The sequence below is a fragment of the Leptonotus elevatus genome, chromosome 10 (genome assembly GCF_054856555.1).
Source record: "Leptonotus elevatus isolate MCC_2025b chromosome 10, RoL_Lele_1.0, whole genome shotgun sequence".
NCBI classification, from domain to species: domain Eukaryota; kingdom Metazoa; phylum Chordata; class Actinopteri; order Syngnathiformes; family Syngnathidae; genus Leptonotus; species Leptonotus elevatus.
In genome coordinates, this window is record NC_141248.1 from 4,375,057 (window position 1) to 4,398,152 (window position 23,096).

General features: G+C 36.6%; 1 long non-coding RNA gene across 1 annotated transcript; it reads left to right on the plus strand.

The window, feature by feature from the left end:
- Nucleotides 1-4,576: 4,576 nt before the first annotated feature.
- Nucleotides 4,577-8,844, plus strand: LOC147166788 (uncharacterized). Its single transcript, XR_015096315.1, has 4 exons — nt 4,577-6,997; nt 7,089-7,251; nt 7,642-7,702; nt 8,772-8,844. It is a non-coding gene; the product is annotated as an uncharacterized LOC147166788 (long non-coding RNA).
- The last annotated feature ends 14,252 nt before the right edge of the window (nt 8,845-23,096 follow it).

Genomic DNA, 23,096 nt, shown 5'->3' on the forward strand with positions numbered 1-23,096 from the left:
TGTTTGTAATGGAAATGCTTCTCAGAAAAAGTGCTTTTGTGTTGCAGCAATAATTAAAACCATTCTAATGTAACTGCATGTGTCTTATGAATAAATTGTGCATTTTTGTTGGTTTCTTTTAATTTAGTTCAAGGGGGAAAAGAACACTAAAACTTGGACTATATTTTCACTTTATCAGCATATTAGAGGAGGGAAGGCTAAGACTATCCAAGTGGCTGCAGTTGACGCGAGGCATCAATCTTTCATATGCTTTGAGGCCACTTCAAATCAATTTCACCGCTGCTTCCAGGCTAATCATGTGGCATAGGCCAGGCAATATGCCAGTTTGGTTAGGATTGAGGGACGGGCGAACAGACATATAGGCAAACAGACCTGCAGTCACTTAGACAGATAAGCAGAGAGACAGTCAAACATCCCAAACCTGCACCAGGGAAGATATGGGGGAAGTTGATCTGAAGTGACAGCCAGTCAACCATTACCGCCTCAAAATATTTATACTCTGTTTTGGTACTCAAATGTATTCCACTATATATGCCAGAGGATTCTGAATTTAGTCTTCAGGAAGGAGCAATCAGAAGAAGATTAAGGGAATAGCTTTTTAAATATCCACTGCGCTATTAAAAACAAACGAAATTTGAAGCAGTCACCTTCGTGAATACATACAGCTGTTTGTGTGTAATGAATGTGAAGCATTTACACACACACCCGCAGGTAGAGCTACCAATTGGTCGCACATGCATATGCAAAAGCAACTCACACGGCGGTGGAGTCCGTCATGCTATGCTTGAGTTAGTAGCTCATATGTACACCGAGCACGCTGACATTGTTTATTCTATTGACTTATTGCTTCTGTCTATCGATTGTGTTGCCTTTAGCCATGGCTTGCTTTTCTCCCTTTATATCACCACCTCCTAATTATCTGTCACATTTCCTACGATCCCATGCCAGAGACACCCATTGGCCGATAATGACCCCCATAGACAGCATCTATCAGGCACTCCGCCATTGATTCCTCTGTCTCTTTTTGTCCGTTGTGCTCATTTTCTCTCTGTTGCCCACTTGCTCGGTCCTTGTCGTTCTTTCTCGGTCGGTTCTGCTCTCGGTCGGTTCTGCTCTCGCTTCCTGTCACTCTGCATGGGCTTGGCAGCAGCGCACAGCTGTTGAAACACAAAAGCATCATCGTAATGCCTTTTTCTGTAAATGCGACTCATTTATCTTTTTCTTTGCTTCTCAATCAAAAATGTCTCAGCATCGTTTTTCAGATGAATCACAACAAAGATTATGACTTTGTGGGGGAGCATTTGTTTTACTCAGAAATGTTCGTCTTTGATTCCTCACAAGTGCCTCAAGTAGGAGCTGTCACTGGCTGACTGAACAGACAGTGGGGAGTCAAAGTAGCTGATGGGCCAATGTGTGGTCAGAATGGACTCCAATATGACAGTAATGCAGCTGGAGTGTTAGTCCCCTGGAGGCTGGAGAGAAGCTCATTCCCCTCCCACAGTTTCTGCTGGCGTCTGTCCCCCTCCCTTGTACATGTCACCCGCTGCCGACACCCATCACCCCCACATTCGCTCTCAAAATCCCCACAAAAACGTCACACTGCCGAGAGGGTCATTACAGCAAACTGTCAGTGGAAACTCTCTCACGGCCCAAAGATCCAAGCGTCACTGTCTGCCAAGTTTGTTGCTGTTCGGACATCCAGCATCAATCTTCCTCAACTAAGAAGTTCACCAGCAACCTCTTTCCTTTACACCACATGCACTTTGCCATCCTGATACAGTGATTCTTGTATACCTGAATTGCAAGCCTCAGTTTGAAGTTGGGTTGTTGTGTAAAATGTCAATAAATACTGAATACAAAGATTTGCAGATTATTTTCAATCTACATTCAATTGAATACACTACAAAGACAGCATATTACATTTGTAACCATAAACTGATAAACTATTTATTTATTTAATTATTTACTTACTTACTTATTTATTTTTGGCAAATATTCACTCCTTTTGAATTTCATCACTGCAATATGTTCCCAAAAAGCTGTGACAGGGGCATGTTTACCACTGTGTTACTTTCCTTACAATCAGGACACATTCGTTGAAGCTTTGTTGTTGGAATTCTTTCCCATTCCACCTTGACGTAAAACTTCAGTTACTCAGCAGCCCAGTATCTATATGATCCAATTTTTCCTCTTCATAATGTGGCATACATTTTCAATGGGAGACAGGTCTGGACTATTGGCATGCCAGTCTCATACTCACACTCCTTTACTACCAAGCCATGCTGTTTGCATTGTCTTGCTGAATGAAATAAGCAGGATGACCCTTGCTTGGATGGCAGCACAACTGTCTTTCAGCATTAACAGTGCCTTCTCGGATGTGCAAGTTACCCATGGCATGGACACTAACACACCTCCAGACCATCACAGATGCTAGCTTTTAAACTTTGGGCCTTTTGTTCTTTGGCCTGGAGGACACGGTGTCCATGAATTCCATAAAAAAATATTAATTTGTAGAATTGTGGACTTTTTTTCCACTGGCACACATTTTTCAACTGGTAATGATTTTGTGGTTTAGGATCAAATAAGCTATCATTGTAAAGTATTGGGGTGTTTTTGGACACAGTCTTCAGGCAACAGTTGAAAATCAGAAAACCTCCTTCCTCATGTTATAGTATAGCAATTTTCACGCACCCAAGTGCGGCAAAGTTCATTCTCTGCATTTGACCCACCCCCTGAGGGAGCGGTGAGCAGCTCAAGGAAACATTTGGTGATAAGTAAGGCAAATGGGTCCCATTTTTATAGTGTTTGGTATGATGAGGCCATTGATTGAACCCACAACCTCTCAGTCTCAGGGTAGACACTCTACCACTAGGCCACTGAGCTGGTCACAGCTAGTGATAATCACTTGCTAATGTAATCACTTATAATAATTAAAAAATACATTTAGAATACAATAAATTGATACAATAAATATTTTTCCAAGTGATCTATCAAGACTTACTTTCTATTTATAACCAATTTCATTGGTTGTTTGGCTAACCAATGCCCTTAACCACCTGGATAGGTCAATGTCTGACCAATTTATTGGTTAATCAAGCCAATATGAGCTTAACCTACTAGCTTGGTAGTTTTTTTTACCCAATCAATTTTAGAGTGTAGTAAGAGTTGCAAATCATTTTATTTCAATTCAAGTTGGCCATATTAAAAACACTCTCTAGTCACTTAATTAGGTACACCAGTATGAATCTGATGAGACGGATATAAGAGCTTAAAATATTCCTGTATTGATTGAAAGATTTATATATTAATGGTTGTAAATCATGTAATAGTTTGCAATATAGAGTGAGTGTCATTTATTGTGTACTATAATTCCATCCCAACACTGGCATGGGTTGGCATCCTATAAGTTCCAGCTTGTGGAACTTTTCATGTTACTGTGCTGTTATATGACATAAGTCTCTGCGTTCAATGTTTTTTCTTCTCCTAAGTCAAAGTTTTTTTTAGAAAGCCACACTAAAGTCAATTGTGCTTCAAACCTAAGTGTGTAAATCATGCGCACTGTACTGTTTGTTGTGTGTGTTTGTGTTTACGAAGTCAGCTCCCTAAGGACCTCTCTCTGGGTGAGCCAGTTCTAGTTGCTGTAATCACCATGTCCACTCCAAACCTGATTTCAGCAGATTGTTTCATTTTGTTTTCCTTGGCTACTGCACAAAAGTCTCCATGCCTCTGCTTAAACACATTGCCACCAATTTCTCTTTCTTCTCTGCTATTTATTTATTTTTAACACACCCAATACCCATCAGTCCGTAGTTGTGCACCCAGAAACCTTCTCCTCCCTGCTTTCTTTTACACTATCCGGCTTCCTTCCTCCTCTGGGTAATGCAGCTGATTGATGGAACTTGTTTAGCTTTAATTACATTGCAGGTGTTGTGGCCAGGTCTGTTCTTACCCATGAAGCAGAAAACTAAACCCAGTTAGGTTATGGATTGAATTTCTCTAAGTGGAAACACTCGACGTCTTCACATTATTGGTGTTAGCCTTGCCGTTTCTTAGTCCTGTCTGTGTGTACTGTACATCATGCATGGGTAAAACTCTATCATTATTTATACAAGTTTTGCTTTTCTAAATATTTTCAAGCATTGTACATAATCACCATCTTATTTGAAATGTATTTTATAATGTATAGCTCAAAGCAGCTCTAAAACTTTACATCTTACCAGATTCTTGAGTCCAGTACTATATTGCATTAAGACATTTTTGTTGTTGTGGTTTTAGTTTTTGACGACAGAAACACACATGCACACACAAATTGGATTTTTTTTCCTTGACCAAGCTCAAAATAGGAAAGAAGAAGTGTTGTTTTATTACTGGAGCCTTAATGATGGTGTAGATGACATCAGTCATCAGGGTGCTGGGAACAGGCAAAAGATAAAATGTGGAACCTGGATGATGGAAGGAGTACTACCAGCTCCTACAAAGGATGACCAGAACACAGCAAACACACTTAACTAGAAAGAATAACTATTACAATATACATGTGTGTGTGTGTGTGTGTGTGTGTGTGTGTGTGTGTGTGTGTGTGTGTGTTTGCCTTTGTGTATTATGAGGACATGTCACCTGAATACACGCAACACTGCGAGGACATTTTGAATTATGAGGACACAGCCCATGTCCTCATAATTCATTCAATGCAGAAGTGCTTCTAGGGCTGTAGAAGGCTTAAATCCAAAGTTTTAGCCAATGTCCTTGTAAACCATAATTACATGAATTTGTGTATTTTTGTGTATTTGATGACGCCCCCTGTAGGAAGGTCCTCGTAATGCACCACTTCATGAATTATTCACACCAGTGTATATTTCACAGCATTTGATTGGCTGACCGTCACCTGTCCCCACAATTACGCACATGTCCCCATAATTCCGTTTTTTCTCAAAATGCTGTGTATTGTGAATGTTTGTCTGTAGACGCAGAGCCTTTTTTTTTTTTTGCAGCCACCAATTCCTAAGTAGATAAATTAAATAATGAAATACACTATGACATTTAATTATATATTTCAGCATTTAATTCTTGCAGTGGTTGTTTATTTGAAAATATACAATGGTTAACAGCTGTTTATCACATCACTTTGAACAGCTGGAGGCAGAGACAGAGAAACTGTCAGTGCCGTATATTGATTCATCATTTAACATCCCACCCTGCCTTTACAATGTAACATCTTTCTGTACACCAGTGGCCAAATGTTTTGAGAATGACATTGATTTTCTAAAAATCTCCAGTGCTGACTTATTATTATTGTTTTTTTATGATGGCAATTTGCATGTACTCCAGAATGTTATAGTGATTAGATGAATTGCAAAGTCCCTATTTGCCATGAAAATTAAAGTAATTTCCTTTAGTGACCTTACAAACTTTAAGTGAAGAAGGCTTCAGGGCACCCAAGAAAATCCAGCAAATGCCAGGACTATCTCCCAAAGTTGATTCAGCTGCGGGATAAGGACATCACCACCAGTGTAGAGCTTGCTCAGGAATGGCAGTAAGCAGGTATGAGTGCATCTACACCCATGGTGAGGGAGTAAGACTTTTGGAGGATGGCCTGGTGTGACCAGTGAAAAGGGGATTCCATAAATACAGACCAAAATAAGAAAAAAAGAGTTGAAGTTATTTTCTCTGATTAACCCCCTTTCCAAATGTTTGGGGCATCCGGAAAAATGCTTGTCTGGAGAAGAAAAGGAAAGCATCATGTGACCATTCATTTGCAGGGTTGCTTCTCAGCCAAGGAATTGGGCTCGCTCACAATTTTGCCAAAAAACACATGCATCCATTACTAAAGTATAGTACTAAAACATCCTCGGACAGCAACTGTATGACAGCAGCAAGGTTATTTTATTTACTAAAGCAAAAAAACATTTTCGTTAATGAAAAAAAAAACCTTTTTAAAAAACTGAAACTGAAATCACATTTTATGATTACAAAATGATCTATAATTCTAGCAATAATATCCTTTGTTTTCGTCTGTGGTAATTCATTTAATATATGAGCCTTTGGGGTTCATTTTAAATGTGATCTATTTTTTTTTATTGACACTGTAAATCATAGAACAATAGCCACTCTTATCAACAAAGTTCATAATCCAACGACTGAACCAATTTGTTGATTTGAACGGGATTTATTATATTGCCCTGAGTACGGAAGTGACGTCATCTAGCAGCCCCGATAGAGAACCGCCCCCGGCTCTATTTACTTCACGAGATGTGATGGCGTGTAGCTGTGCTAATGAGGTAGGTTTGAAGCTCGAATTCTTGTTGTTGTTGGTCGCTTGTGTACATTGCTCCCTCTTTCGCGAAAATGATTTATAATGCAAGTCCAGTGTAAGTGCAGCTAAGCTTACGTTAGCATACCTAACCATCTGTTGATTATGATGGATGCAGCTAATTATTTAGAATTGCTACGCTTCTGTTAGCGACGGTTAGCATAGCAGAGCTAACCGTCTGTTGAGTAAGATGAATGCTAATTGCAATTTTTAAGAGGAAAGCAATAACAGGCTGGTTTTTGATGTGAAAATATACAATGGCTTAGTATTACCAGTACAGTATAAATGAAGTATTGGTAAATTGCTGCATTTGTGTTTACTTAAATTTGTTCTTTCAATAGAAATATTTCAGTAAAGTCTGTTAGTGTTCATTACATTTAATTTATGCAAATATTTAGCAGAGCTGTGCTATCCACTGTATTTTATTTTCGTTGGCACATTTACTGCACACTGCACAGGCTATTATGGTACACTGAAAGTCAACTTCAAGACATCTGCACCAAGTTACCTATCAAACTGATTGAAACTCATTTTTTTCTATAGCTTTAGATCATTATCTTCAGTGAGACATGTCAGTCATGAGGCCACAGAGGGCAAAAGTTAAACCCAAAGAAGAGGTAGCATACTTTTCATCCTTAGGTAAAGACAAGAATGGCTTCACCATAAAATATATTAATTAATTCAAAGGTGAGTATTGGTAAAATATTCTTTAGTATGGGTCTAGTTTTCATTATTGTTATAATGAAATATTTCTGTTGTATCCTTTTTTCTTTGTAAGGTCGAGGAGTGTTCAGTTCCTGCTCCTTTCAGAAGAGAGACTTTCCTACTGAATATCGAGGAGAAGTTCTAAGCAAACAGGAACGTGAAAACAGGCTGAGAGTGTATCATGATGCCCGGAAGGTTTTCATGTTTGAATTTCGCTACAATGGAAAAACACTATGGTATGTTTATATGGTGTGTTGTCACACTTAATTTTGTTTTTTTGGGGGGATATCGTGCAAGGTTTGACAAAACATAAAAGATTAATTAAAACTCAAAAGCAAAAGTACATTCTTTTCTCAATATAATTTTTTTATTTTTTTATTTCATTTTTTACAATATTGTGACTTGTTTTTTTATTTTACTTTTACAGTTATCGTGAGTATCGCTAACCTCACAATATCATGTTAATTATCATATCGTGATTTCTTATGACATTTGGATATTGTGTCATACATGTGACATAATAGAATTACTGGTCGCACATTCATGATTACATGAAATTATATTATAGCAGTCTAGTCTTAGTAAGAATTTAATTGTATTGGTATTTTTCTATTCATCTGCCCCAGGTTTCCACTGAAGCACAACCTGATGAAGACACAGCTATCAGACTGCGCCAAAGTTGACCAGGTGACTAGATTTCTTTTTGAATGTTGTTGAAATCAGTTTTCCGAAGCAAGACATTAGTGGAGGGTGGAGATACTAGGGCTGCACAATATGTGGAAAATATCTTGCCGCACGAATGACTCATGCAATATGTGTATTGCAAAGACGTGCAACAAATGAATATTGGATTAATTGTATACTTTAGTCTGAGGCTAAGCGATATGGCCAAAAAATAAAATAAAAAGTATTTTAAACCAACCATCCAGCATTCTGCCACCACTTGTGCAAAATTACAACTCACAATAACATCTGGATGTAACAGAACATAACAACAGCTTTTAATAATCCAGAAGACAAAATACATTTCACGATTTAGCAAATTTTCAACGATTCAATTTAAATTTAATTTATTCAATTAATTTGATTTATTGCCAGGCCCTACTTGAGTCTGAATTTGACCAATCAGAGACAACATTAATTGCGCATCGCCATACAAGAGAATTGTATCGAGGAGCATTACTAACAAAAAATAACTTATTTGGATAAGACTAGATCACAATGAGCATGATTATTTTTCTGCACGTACGTGTATTTCTTTAATTAGATTATATAGATATATATATTAGGTCCATGTTCAATGTCAAAATAATCTCCATCACTGTATAAAACACCCATGTCGCATGTTTTGTCAATACTGTGCAGACCTCACAGGTGCATAGTCTTCACAATGTCGTAGTTGTGAATAACTGACACTCTGAGGACAGTGTATTTACACACTGCGAATGTAAAATAAGTTTTCAGGGGTTTGGAGTTACACATACAGTCCTCATAATTCATACTCTGGTATGGACACTCTGAGGACTGTGTATTTTCTATTGATTGTTTCATTGTGAAAAATAGACGTCACCAATTTACACAAACCACTAGTGCTGACGGATTATTTATTTTTCAAATAGCAAATAAAATGTATTTGCATTCACAATACTTTAACCTATTCATTGTTCTTTATGTACTGTAACTGTGTAAATGCACAGGTACAGTCGTGTTACTAAGAATTTAATTTTATATGTATTTTTCTCTTCATGTGTACCAGGTTTCAAATGAAGCACAACCTGAAGACATAGCTAAAGATGTAGCTGTCACAGACCAAGTTGACCAGGTGACTAGATTTGTTTTTGAATGTTGATGTTGAAATACATTTTTCAGAAGCAAGACGTAGCACAATATATAAATAAATATTTTGTCGCACGAATGGCTCATGCATATACTGTATGTATGTATACAGTATATGTGTATTGCAAAGACATGCAACAAATGAATATTGGATTGTATACTTTAGTCTGACTTTGACCAATCAGAGACTACCTTAATTGCGCATCGCCATACAAGAGAACCGTATTGAGGGGCATTACTAACAAAAAATAACTTATTTGTATAAGACTAGATCACAATAAGCATGCTTATTTTTCCGCATTAACGTGTATTTCTTTCTTTGGATTATAAAGATTTCTCTATTTCTCTATCTTTATCTCTATATCTATCTATCTATATCTATATATCTGTCTCTCTATGTCTCTCTCTCTCTATATACAGTATATATATATCTATACATCTATATCTGTATGCATGTGTGTGTGTGTATATATATATATATATATATATATATATGTGTATATATATATATATATATATATATATATGTGTATATATATATATATACATACATATGTGTATATATATATATATACATACATATATATATATAGATATATAGATATGTATGTATATATACATACATATATATAGATATATAGATATATACTGTATATATAGAGTGTGTATGTATACAGTATATGTATAGATCTTTTTTTTAGGTCCGTGTTAAATGTTTAATCTCCATCACTGTATAAAACACCCATGTCGCATGTTTTGTCAATACTGTGCAGCCATCACAGGTGCATAGTCCTCACAATGTCGTAGTTGTGAATAACTGACACTCTGAGGACAGTGTATTTACACACTGCGAATGTAAAATAAGTTTTCAGGGGTTTGGAGTTACACATACAGTCCTCATAATTCATACTCTGGTATGGACACTCTGAGGACTGTGTATTTTCTATTGATTGTTTAATTGTGAAAAATAGACGTCACCAATTTACACAAACCACTAGTGCTGACGGATTATTTATTTTTCAAATAGCAAATAAAATGTATTTGCATTCACAATACTTTAACCTATTCATTGTTCTTTATGTACTGTAACTGTGTAAATGCACAGGTACAGTCGTGTTACTAAGAATTTAATTTTATATGTATTTTTCTCTTCATGTGTACCAGGTTTCAAATGAAGCACAACCTGAAGACATAGCTAAAGATGTAGCTGTCACAGACCAAGTTGACCAGGTGACTAGATTTGTTTTTGAATGTTGATGTTGAAATACATTTTTCAGAAGCAAGACGTAGCACAATATATAAATAAATATTTTGTCGCACGAATGGCTCATGCATATACTGTATGTATGTATACAGTATATGTGTATTGCAAAGACATGCAACAAATGAATATTGGATTGTATACTTTAGTCTGACTTTGACCAATCAGAGACTACCTTAATTGCGCATCGCCATACAAGAGAACCGTATTGAGGGGCATTACTAACAAAAAATAACTTATTTGTATAAGACTAGATCACAATAAGCATGCTTATTTTTCCGCATTAACGTGTATTTCTTTCTTTGGATTATAAAGATTTCTCTATTTCTCTATCTTTATCTCTATATCTATCTATCTATATCTATATATCTGTCTCTCTATGTCTCTCTCTCTCTATATACAGTATATATATATCTATACATCTATATCTGTATGCATGTGTGTGTGTATGTATGTATGTGTATATATATATATATATATATATATATACTGTATATATAGAGTATATATGTATATGTATGTATGTGTATATATACAGTATATGTATAGATCTTTTTTTTAGGTCCGTGTTAAATGTTTAATCTCCATCACTGTATAAAACACCCATGTCGCATGTTTTGTCAATACTGTGCAGCCATCACAGGTGCATAGTCCTCACAATGTCGTAGTTGTGAATAACTGACACTCTGAGGACAGTGTATTTACACACTGCGAATGTAAAATAAGTTTTCAGGGGTTTGGAGTTACACATACAGTCCTCATAATTCATACTCTGGTATGGACACTCTGAGGACTGTGTATTTTCTATTGATTGTTTCATTGTGAAAAATAGACGTCACCAATTTACACAAACCACTAGTGCTGACGGATTATTTATTTTTCAAATAGCAAATAAAATGTATTTGCATTCACAATACTTTAACCTATTCATTGTTCTTTATGTACTGTAACTGTGTAAATGCACAGGTACAGTCGTGTTACTAAGAATTTAATTTTATATGTATTTTTCTCTTCATGTGTACCAGGTTTCAAATGAAGCACAACCTGAAGACATAGCTAAAGATGTAGCTGTCACAGACCAAGTTGACCAGGTGACTAGATTTGTTTTTGAATGTTGATGTTGAAATACATTTTTCAGAAGCAAGACGTAGCACAATATATAAATAAATATTTTGTCGCACGAATGGCTCATGCATATACTGTATGTATGTATACAGTATATGTGTATTGCAAAGACATGCAACAAATGAATATTGGATTGTATACTTTAGTCTGACTTTGACCAATCAGAGACTACCTTAATTGCGCATCGCCATACAAGAGAACCGTATTGAGGGGCATTACTAACAAAAAATAACTTATTTGTATAAGACTAGATCACAATAAGCATGCTTATTTTTCCGCATTAACGTGTATTTCTTTCTTTGGATTATAAAGATTTCTCTATTTCTCTATCTTTATCTCTATATCTATCTATCTATATCTATATATCTGTCTCTCTATGTCTCTCTCTCTCTATATACAGTATATATATATCTATACATCTATATCTGTATGCATGTGTGTGTGTATGTATGTATGTGTATATATATATATATATATATATATATACTGTATATATAGAGTATATATGTATATGTATGTATGTGTATATATACAGTATATGTATAGATCTTTTTTTTAGGTCCGTGTTAAATGTTTAATCTCCATCACTGTATAAAACACCCATGTCGCATGTTTTGTCAATACTGTGCAGCCATCACAGGTGCATAGTCCTCACAATGTCGTAGTTGTGAATAACTGACACTCTGAGGACAGTGTATTTACACACTGCGAATGTAAAATAAGTTTTCAGGGGTTTGGAGTTACACATACAGTCCTCATAATTCATACTCTGGTATGGACACTCTGAGGACTGTGTATTTTCTATTGATTGTTTCATTGTGAAAAATAGACGTCACCAATTTACACAAACCACTAGTGCTGACGGATTATTTATTTTTCAAATAGCAAATAAAATGTGTTTGCATTCACAATACTTTAACCTATTCATTGTTCTTTATGTACTGTAACTGTGTAAATGCACAGGTGGTCGTGTTACTAAGAATTGAATTTTATATGTATTTTTCTCTTCATGTGTACCAGGTTTCAACTGAAGCACAACCTGAAGACATAGCTGAAGACGTAGCTGTCACAGACCAAGTTGACCAGGTGACGAGATTTCTTTTTGAATGTTGATGTTGAAATCCATTTTTCAGAAGCAAGATGTTGCACAATTTATAAAAAAAAATATCTTGTCGCACGAATGGCTCATGCAATATGTGTATTGCAAAGACATGCAACAAATGAATATTGGATTGTATACTTTAGTCTGATTTTGACCAATCAGAGACTACCTTAATTGCGCATCGCCATACAAGAGAATTGTATTGAGGAGCATTACTAACAAAATATAACATTTGGATAAGACTAGATCACAATGAGCATGCTTATTTTTCCGCATTAACGTGCATTTCTTTCTTTGGATTATAAAGATCTCTTTATCTCTATATCTATCTATCTATATCTATATATCTGTCTCTCTATGTCTCTCTCTCTCTATATACAGTATATATGTATGTGTATATATATATATATATATATATATATATATATATATATATATATGATAGAGATAGAGATAGAGATATAGATATATATATACTGTATATATAGAGTATATATGTATATGTATGTATGTGTATATATACAGTATATGTATAGATCTTTTTTTTAGGTCCGTGTTAAATGTTTAATCTCCATCACTGTATAAAACACCCATGTCGCATGTTTTGTCAATACTGTGCAGCCATCACAGGTGCATAGTCCTCACAATGTCGTAGTTGTGAATAACTGACACTCTGAGGACAGTGTATTTACACACTGCGAATGTAAAATAAGTTTTCAGGGGTTTGGAGTTACACATACAGTCCTCATAATTCATACTCTGGTATGGACACTCTGAGGACTGTGTATTTTCTTTTGATTGTTTCATTGTGAAAAATAGACGTCACCAATTTACACAAACCACTAGTGCTGACGGATTATTTATTTTTGAAATGGCAAATAAAATGTGTTTGCATTCACAATACTTTAACCTATTCATTGTTCTTTATGTACTGTAACTGTGTAAATGCACAGGTACAGTCGTGTTACTAAGAATTTAATTTTATATGTATTTTTCTCTTCATGTGTACCAGGTTTCAACTGAAGCACAACCTGAAGACATAGCTAAAGACATAGCTGTCACAGACCAAGTTGACCAGGTGACAAGATTTCTTTTTGAATGTTGATGTTGAAATACATTTTTCAGAAGCAAGACGTTGCACAATTTATAAAAAAAAAAAGATCTTGTCGCACGAATGGCTCATGCAATAGGTGAATTGCAAAGACATGCAACAAATGAATATTGGATTGTATACTTTAGTCTGATTTTGACCAATCAGAGACTACCTTAATTGCACATCACCATACGAGAACCGTATCGAGGGGCATTACTAACAAAAAATAACTTAATTGGATAAGATTAGATCACAATGAGCATGCTTATTTTTCCGCATTAACGTGTATTTTTTTTTCATTGGATTATAAAAATATATAGATATAGATAGATCTTTTTTTTTAGGTCCATGTCGAAATAATCTCCATCACTGTATAAAACACCCATGTCGCATGTTTTGTCAATACTGTGCAGCCCTCGCAGGTGCATAGTCCTCACAATGTCGTAGTTGTGAATAACTGACACTCTGAGGACAGTGTATTTACACACTGCGAATGTAAAATAAGTTTTCAGGGCTTGGAGTTACACATACAGTCCTCATAATTCATACTCTGGTCAGGTATGGACACTCTGAGGACTGTGTATTTTCTATTAATTGTTTCATTGTGAAAAATAGACATCACCAATTTACACTAACCATTAGTGCTGACGGATTATTTATTTTTGAAATGGCAAATAAAATGTGTTTGCATTCACAATACTTTAACCTATTCATTGTTCTGTATGTACTGTAACTGTGTAAATGCACAGGTACAGACTTGTGTGTTACTAAGAATTTAATTTTATATGTATTTTTCTCTTCATGTGTACCAGGTTTCAACTGAAGCACAACCTGAAGACATAACTGAAGACGTAGCTGTCACAGACCAAGTTGACCAGGTGACGAGATTTCTTTTTGAATGTTGACGTTGAAATACATTTTTCAGAAGCAAGACGTTGGCACAATATATAAAAAAATATCTTGTCGCACGAATGGCTCATGCAATATGTGTATTGCAAAGACAAGCAACAAATGAATATTGGATTGTATACTTTAGTCTGACTTTGACCAATCAGAGACTACCTTAATTGCGCATCGCCATACGAGAAACGTATCGAGGGGCATTACTAACAAAAAATAACTTAATTGGATAAGATTAGATCACAATGAGCATGTTTATTTTTCCGGATTATCGTGTATTTTTTTTCATTGGATTATAAAAATATATAGCTATAGATAGATCCTTTTTTTTTAGGTCCATGTTCAATGTCGAAATAATCTCCATTACTGTATAAAACACCCATGTCGCATGTTTTGTCAATACTGTGCAGCCCTCACAGATACTTAGTCCTCACAATGTTATAGTTGTGAATAACTGACACTGAGGACAGTGTATTCATACACCGTGACTGTAAAATAAGTTTTGAGGGCTTGGAGTTATTATACAATTCATACTCTGGTCAGGTATGGATTCTCTGAGGACTGTGTATTTTCTTGTTTTTGTTTCATTGTGAAAAATAGACGTCACCAATTTACACAAACCTGTAGTGCAGAAGGATTTATTTATTTATTTTTGTAATGGCAAATAAAATGTATTTGCATTTACAATACTTTAACCTATTAATTGTTCTGTATGTACTGTAACTGTGTAAATGCACAGGTACAGTCGTGTTACTAAGAATTGAATTTTATATGTATTTTTCTCTTCATGTGTACCAGGTTTCAACTGAAGCACAACCTGAAGACATAGCTGAAGACGTAGCTGTCACAGACCAAGTTGACCAGGTGACGAGATTTCTTTTTGAATATTGATGTTGAAATCAGTTTTCAGAAGCAAGACGTTAGGAGTGAAGAGTGTAGAGTAGATGCTAGGGCTGAACTATATAACTAACAAATATAATCACAACAATTTTTTATGCAATGTGTATTGCCAAGACGTTCAAAATATTGTATCCAACAATAAGCTTGTATGGGACTAAAATTCCTACAAGTCAACATTAAAAATATCTCAAATTGAAGATTTGTTGGCAGTTTGGTGATTTGGATTATGCACTGTAGTGATCTTTTGTTCCCATTAATTTATTTATGGTGGATTTTAGAGATGAACTCGCTATCAATTTTATTTTATTTTTTTAAACAGAAGTGTAAACATCAGGTAGTTAATTTACTTGTATCAAGCTTGGATAAATGTGCTTTATGTTTTGGATCTTTCGCTGCACTAGAATGGACTGGCATGATGGGTATTTTATCTTCTGTGTTATTTGTATCTGCAATGGATCTTTGTTTCACGCAACCAGAATTAATAGTGCAGGCATTTTCATTGAATGAATATAATTTAGTCAAGAGGATAAATTATGACCCATGTTTATACCTTTATCTTTAGTTGCAAGCAGCTAAATGTTGAGCAATTGTCTCAATCTTAACGACTGTCTGACTCGGTAAAATAGAAAAGTCTACTGTAACTGAAGGACTGTATCACACAATATCTGTTTTAGGGGCAATGCCATAGATTAAGCATATTAACTATCCCTCTTGTTAAATGCTTCATCTCATCTTTCGAATAAATGTGACTAGATTTATAATAATCTTTAGTATGTGCACAAACTTTAGGTTCTAAATGCTTTTCTAGTTTGCTCCAGCATCTGGCACATATCCCGTTTAAAAAAAATGCAAAACTGCTTGATGATGAAGACCTTTGGTAAATTAACTTTAGCACATTAGCCCATCAATGGCGGGAGCTACTTCTGCCGCGAGCGCTCGACACTTTTCTCAAGCTTCTACTTCGAGTGTAACATCACTAAGTAACAGCGAAGTAAAGCTAGTAAATATTTATGACCACCCGCCAAAATGAATTTTAACCCGCATCTGGCAGGTTAATTTTAGAGCCACTGTATATATGCATAAGTATGTGTGCATCTACTGTATATATGGATATCATTGCTGTCCTGTGAAAAACACGTTTCCATTTTTAGGTCGCGGGCTGCTCTCCGGTAGCTCCTATGGTGGAAGTGTTTTTCACAGAACAGCGACAATATGTGTATGTATGTATGTATGTAATAATTGTTTTCGTTTAAAAAATTAGGTTGCTGATGTATCCAGTTCAAGTGAGGATTCGTTAGCAGAGGAATATGTTCCAGATTCTCACAGTACTTCGGACACTTCCTACATTGAACCTGTTTCAGAAATTCAGAAATCCGAAGGTATTTCAGGAATGAGCTATGAGAAAACTGCTCATCCTTTAAGATGAGAGGTAGTCATGTTTTAAAGAATAAAATGTTCAATGTTCACTGACTCTTTTGCATCTGGTTTCATGTCGAGCTTATCCATTACAAAGCTGTGTTTGACCTAGATAACCTGTTCACATAAGAAGCAGTTTTATTAACATACCAGTTTCAGTCTGTCCTAAAATTGTAAGTTGTAACATGAGCACCATGTTAAAACTTACAATTTTAGGACAGATCAGGTATGACTTTGCATTTCACAGTATTGTTATGTACAACAATGTGTCCTTATATCAGGTAAGTCATTACACATCAATGCCATTTTAGTTTGTGTAAAGTCAGAATGCCAGAACTTTCAAATCACTTCAGTGACATGGTTGCTGTGTGTTGTGTAAACTTTGTCCTTGTAATGTGAGTTGGTCCTCATAATTACCATTTTTGCAATGGGCGTGGCTTATTTAGGTCATTATCTATGTCCTCACAATTACGGATTTTTTCAGGTTTTTCTTTTTTTCGTGTGTTGAGTTTTTTCAAGTTTTGAAGTGAAATTTTCCTGGACAACCCCAAAAAAAAATTTTGGGTGCAAGTCCCATCTCTCTGGCATTAGCAGAAAGGGGTGTCCCTGTAATACACAATTAAACCGGTTTGGAAAAAATGTCCTCATAATACACAGAGGCAAGTAGGGGTGTGTGTGTGTGTGTGTGTGTGTGTGTGTGTGTGTGTGTGTGTGTGTGTGTGTGTGTTAGCTGCTGCCACCCTAATCTACAGGCTACAATACTCCTCTCTTCACCTTTTGAAAATATGTACAACCGTTGACAGCTCTTCAGACAAATTCTCTTTTGCGCTTATTTAAGTGTCTGATGTTACCTAATAGCTTCTGCTGTTTTGCTTTTATATCCATCAATCAGAAGTATTGTTAATTGAGATTTGCTCTTCATTGGATCCATGTTATATATGTTGCTACAAGATTTTAGCTCAGCAACAAATACTGGTCAGTATCAGGCGTTGATTTCACTGTTCATTTGTTGTACAGTATCTTTTTAGCTGTTACCACCCACCAAAAGAACATTATACAGGCTCTTGCTCTCCAGTGATGCAATTCATGATTTCAGTTTCGTATTAAATCCCAGCGTGAATTTTATCTGATAAAAGTCTTACTAACTTGGTTGATCTATGCATTCATTTTCTGTTGCACTTATCCCATTCAGCGATGCGGGGAGCTGGCGCCGATCCCAGGTGACTTTATGCAAAAGACAGAATACGCCGTGAGCACACACGCATATAGAAAAAGACCACCACTCACAATCACAAGAACCTACGCTACCTGCATAAAGTTTGCTTGCTACACATTTTCTAATAACATTTTGAAAATATTGTTTACATTGGGTGAAAAGTCATATATACTAAAACAAGGTAGATTAAAGTGTAATCTGGATCTGATTAGGGAATGGGGTGATGGGTAAATTTCATAGCCACTTAAGGAATATCTGAATCAAATCTTCCAAGATCTGGTTGCAATCTAGATTTTTACATTTTGCTCCTTTGAAACCTGGAATAAATGTTGAATCTATATGAAATGTTCCCTCCTTTTAGCTATTAAGATGTACAACAGTTTGTAGGCAATCTGTCATTGATTTTGCAAATGTCTTACTTGTTATACTTAACCATATCATGGGATAGTTTTGTATTTTACTGAGCAAAAACTACTACAGTAGGAGCTACATATTTGGTCTACAGTATCTTTATAAAATCCAAGTAAAACAAAGTAGAACTTTTTCCTCAACTACAGTTAACTCACCCACATTAAGTAAAGCATCAAGTTCCTGATGTGTGATTCTTCTTCTTCCTCCCTGTTCTCACATCATGGATCACAGAGTGAACAATTTCCTGGCCTCTTTCTTTCAATGTGGTAGTGAATCAGGACCATGGACAGAGCTGGTAGCTGTCGACATGAATCAAAATGTTTTCCTGACAAAGTGTGGCGTCACAACCATAACACGTATCTGCACTCCTCCATAAAAATAGCTGTGCACATCTCACCTCCAGCTGCAGCTGATTGTGCACAAATGTTCCATTATGATTCAATTGTATATTTAGACACATCAACACATCAGACATCAGCTGCAGGCTCACATTTCATATTTGGACTATAAGTGACTGTTTCCTGTAACACGTCATAGTTCACAGTTGAGATATGTTTGCATGAAGCAATTTGTTATGTTTAACGGATCTTTGTGCAGTTTGTCACTTTTTTACTTGCGACCGCCACCTCTGGCCTAAAACGTAACTTCAGCATCTGTGTCAGGCTTGTTCATGGTGCGCGTGCGAGTACGTGCATGATCTTAAAGCAACAGCCACAGTTGACAAACGAAGACATGACTCCAAATAAGATAAGAAAAACTCCGCCCATCCCCAAAGAAACTGTGGAGTGTAAGGGTCCGCACACTCTACTATAAAGGGAAGATAAAAGCTGATAGGGGGCAGTCCGAGTAAAACAGTCAGGGCTCTTCGTACTCAGCTGGGCATTGGGTGGAGCATGCATGATGTCAAAAAAAAAGCTTTAATATTATCTTTTTAAACAGCACAATGCACCTTAATGTCAATTATTGAATGTAGAATAATAATGTAATTTGTGTGTTAAGGCTGGAATGCTGAATGGAAATATATTGAAACGTGGAATGATATAAAATGATTTTCAATGTAATGATTTTTTTGTTGTTGCCGAAAATAATTTCCATGGTGAATCAGTGGACCATTTAGAATTAGGAAAGGGAATGATGTGAATCTCTTCTGCTGAATGTGTCATTAAGTCAAGTCATTTTTATTATATAGCACTTTCAAACAGCCTCCTGCCCCCGCCCGGTTGGGAAGTGCCCCGCTGGTCGCTCCTCTTAACTCACTGCACTAGTTTTGCACAATACACATTGTTAATAGACACATAGGGCACATAACACACACTTTGGGTGCGGGGGGGGTGGGGGGGGTTTGGGGGGGAGACACCGTCTTCGCCCTACAACTCCCCTCCAATTTGAATGCACCCCACAACTGGGGGCGTGGGTGTGTCGGGGTGGGGTGCCATCGGTTGGGGCAGGCCGCAGTATTAAACAGTACTGCGGTCCCCCATCCGTATCCCCGCCGCGCCACCACGCCTCCCCTATTTTTTTTTTTTTAATGCACCACATACACTCACTGACACGTCTGGGAGGCAGGTGGATCGGAGCGGGGGGATATAATTTCCTTCTGCTCCATCTCACCTGCTCCCAATTTTAATGCACCACACACACACACTTGTATATACACTGGGTGGGGTCACATCCACGGTGTAGGGGTAGAGTTCGCCAGTGGGCGAGCTGGCGAACTCAGTAACAGGGTTAACTTTCACTAAGTACGCTGGCGTGACAACCAGGGCCTTTCCCCGCTGGGCCTGGGGTTCGGGGGTGCCGCCCGTCCCTCGGTGCTCCCATCTCCCCTTCCACCCCCAGTGTTCTGTCCCAAACATCTAAATTTGTTGGAATTTAGATGTTTCTGGGGTTGGTGAAAGACTCTGGTTGGTAACCCGTTGGGTAGTAGGTGATGTCTGGTCGGTGCTGGATTTTTCACTTTCCCTTCTTTTCTGTGATCCTTCCTCGAGTCTCCTGACAACCTCAAGACTCTTAGGTGAACGGTATGGGATTTTTAATAGGTTTTCGGTGAATTAATGAGTACACACTCACACGCACGCACACACACACACACACACACACACACACACACACACGTGCATGCACATACTCACGCACGTACAAAATAAAAATTACAAAAAAAACTAAAACAAAAAAGAGCAATGATGATGACATGTCGAATCGGTAAAATTACAGAATGAACAATACTGAGCTCTCTCACGAAAAAAATTAAAAATAAAAATAAAATAATAAAATAATGTGTCCTTCAGAATGAATAAGGCTTTTTTGTGAGAACTTTAATTGTGAACTTGTTGATTTTTTTGGTAAAGCAGAATTTTTGTCATGTGAATTGAAGGAGCTGAACAGTTTGAATTGTAAATGAGAAATATATGAATCTATTTTGTTAAAAGTGTCATTGGGAATAAATAGGAATTTTACGGGTACATTAATGGTGATTTTTTTTTGAAAATCTTTCCCAAATTGAGTTGCATTAGCTGAATGATGTAAATCAATAAATTATTTTAAATGTGCCTTTGGGAATGTATGACTGACAACAATTTGCAGTAAATTTGCCTTCATTGGAAATGAATGAGTAATTTGGGATGACAAATGTTGAATTTTGGAAAAACTGTGAATGTTTGGAATGAGATAATTATTAGCCCACATGGTGCAAATATTTGGAATATGATGAAATTGGAATGATGTATGTCGTATGAAGTATGTGGAAGGAGATGCATGTCAAAAAACTGGGAGGAAAAAAAACCTTCACACAAGCATTTCACGCCTACATACGCTCAGCAGCCACTTCATATATTTACTAAACTGAAAGAGCTATTCATTTATCAATAATGTCGTAATTGTGGTAGTTGCTTTTGGTGGTGGTGTTTTTAACATTTTAGCCCACACATGCTTCAATACTAAAAATATTAGAAAGAATATGGCATTTTTGCCAACAGAAAAGTCTTAATGACTTTGTTGTCTTATAACGTATTATAGGGATACTGGATAAAGGGGCCCAAAATAGCTTTGAGACTGCAGTCATGGTCAAATATGTTATCTGACAGAGGTGATTTATGAAGAACCATTGTAAATTCCCTGCTCCGCTAATAGAATTGGTTTATGAGTTCAGTTATGACAAGCAACACTTCGAGTTTCACATAGTGATAGCAGTTTTGACTGAAAAGTATCATCCTTAATTTTTTCCAGTGAATTCAGTATATTTGATATATAATAATAAATTTCCTACTATAATCATCTATAGGAACCTCAGAGTGTCCCTCGACCAAAAGTGAGCACCGTGTGTGATTCAAGGAATGGCCTTCATCAATATTATTCCCGCTCACAAATTTCTTGCTGGTCAAGTTGATGTTTCATAGCAGGTCAAAACAACCTTCAGGCTACAGGGAAATTATGCTTTAATATTGCAGTATGGCCTTTGATCATGTTGGAAGCTGGTGAACATATTGTACCATTTCATTAGACTGAAACGTATAGACTGAGAGACAAGACTAAGGCATCTTTAAAATTGATGGTATCTTGATACCTTGTTTTCCTGCATGCTGAAATGTCTCTGAATGGCCTCATACTTGCAGCACATATTGTTAAACCTTATCAGCTCTTGTTCCCATCGCTACTTAAAAATGTTCAGTGCTAATAACACATCACATTACCCAAACCCCACAGCAAGCAGAGTGCACGCCTGTGATTTCTGTCATCAGCGCTGAATGAACATTGACATCTGTCGTCCAAGTATATCTTGAAAGACCTTTGTAATAAGTGTGTTAGCACTATCTGTGAAATGCTGCGATCCACTCAGTTTCAGCTCTTTGCCTGTAATCAGTAATTCATTCTCAAATTTGATTAAAGTAGACATGTTTAGGCATGCTGTCACCTAGGTTCCATCCTTTTTGTTTACACATCTCAAGGCAATTAGATATGACATGCTGGTGGTGAGTAACAAATTTAGTATAAGTGCTGTGACACAATCTCGTGTTACAAAAGCAAAGTATCTCTCCATAGTTGCTGTAGATGTGATTTTAAAATAGAAACCATGTCGAATGTGAGCAAAAACGAAGCGACTCATTCCCCCACCCTCTACTGAAACAAATGAGGGATATGATCAATGCAAGTGAGGATCCCATAATTAGAATTAATGAGCATCAGCTATCATCTGAAATTTTTCCGCTGTGGTATTGACTTGTCTTATTTCACTGTATAATTTGTTATTGCTCCAAATATCTTTTTACCCAGGGTGATTTCAAGTGCCTCCTTGTGAGCCTTTGCCAGTTGGCCTTAAAGAACGTTTCAGGCTATTTGTGCATATTGGATAATGTAAATAGTACATGATGTGGAATTTCATAAAAGGGCTATAGCAGAAAAATAACTACAGTGCTCAACATAAATGAGTATACCCCACAGATTTGTTAGGAAATGTGGAGTAAGCAATGGTATACTGTACTGTACAAAAATATATACTGGTATGTCAGTATTTTGTGGGCTATTGGTTGCATTTGAGATTAATCTTTTTTTTCTCAGTTCATTTGAGCTCAGCCACGCTCATGTCGTCAATCTTCGCGAACGACCAATCAGCAGCCAGCGTCAGACACGGGCGAACGTACTCCCATGCTATTGCCGTTAGCCAACGTGGATCAGCGAGTGAACGAGTCAGTGAGTGAACGTGTTGCCATTTCCGGTTCATGAACGTATCAGCGAGCGAACGAATCAGTGAGCGAACGTGTTGCCATTTCCGGTTCACGAACATATCAGCGAGTGAACGAGTCAGTGAGTGAATGTGTTGCCAAT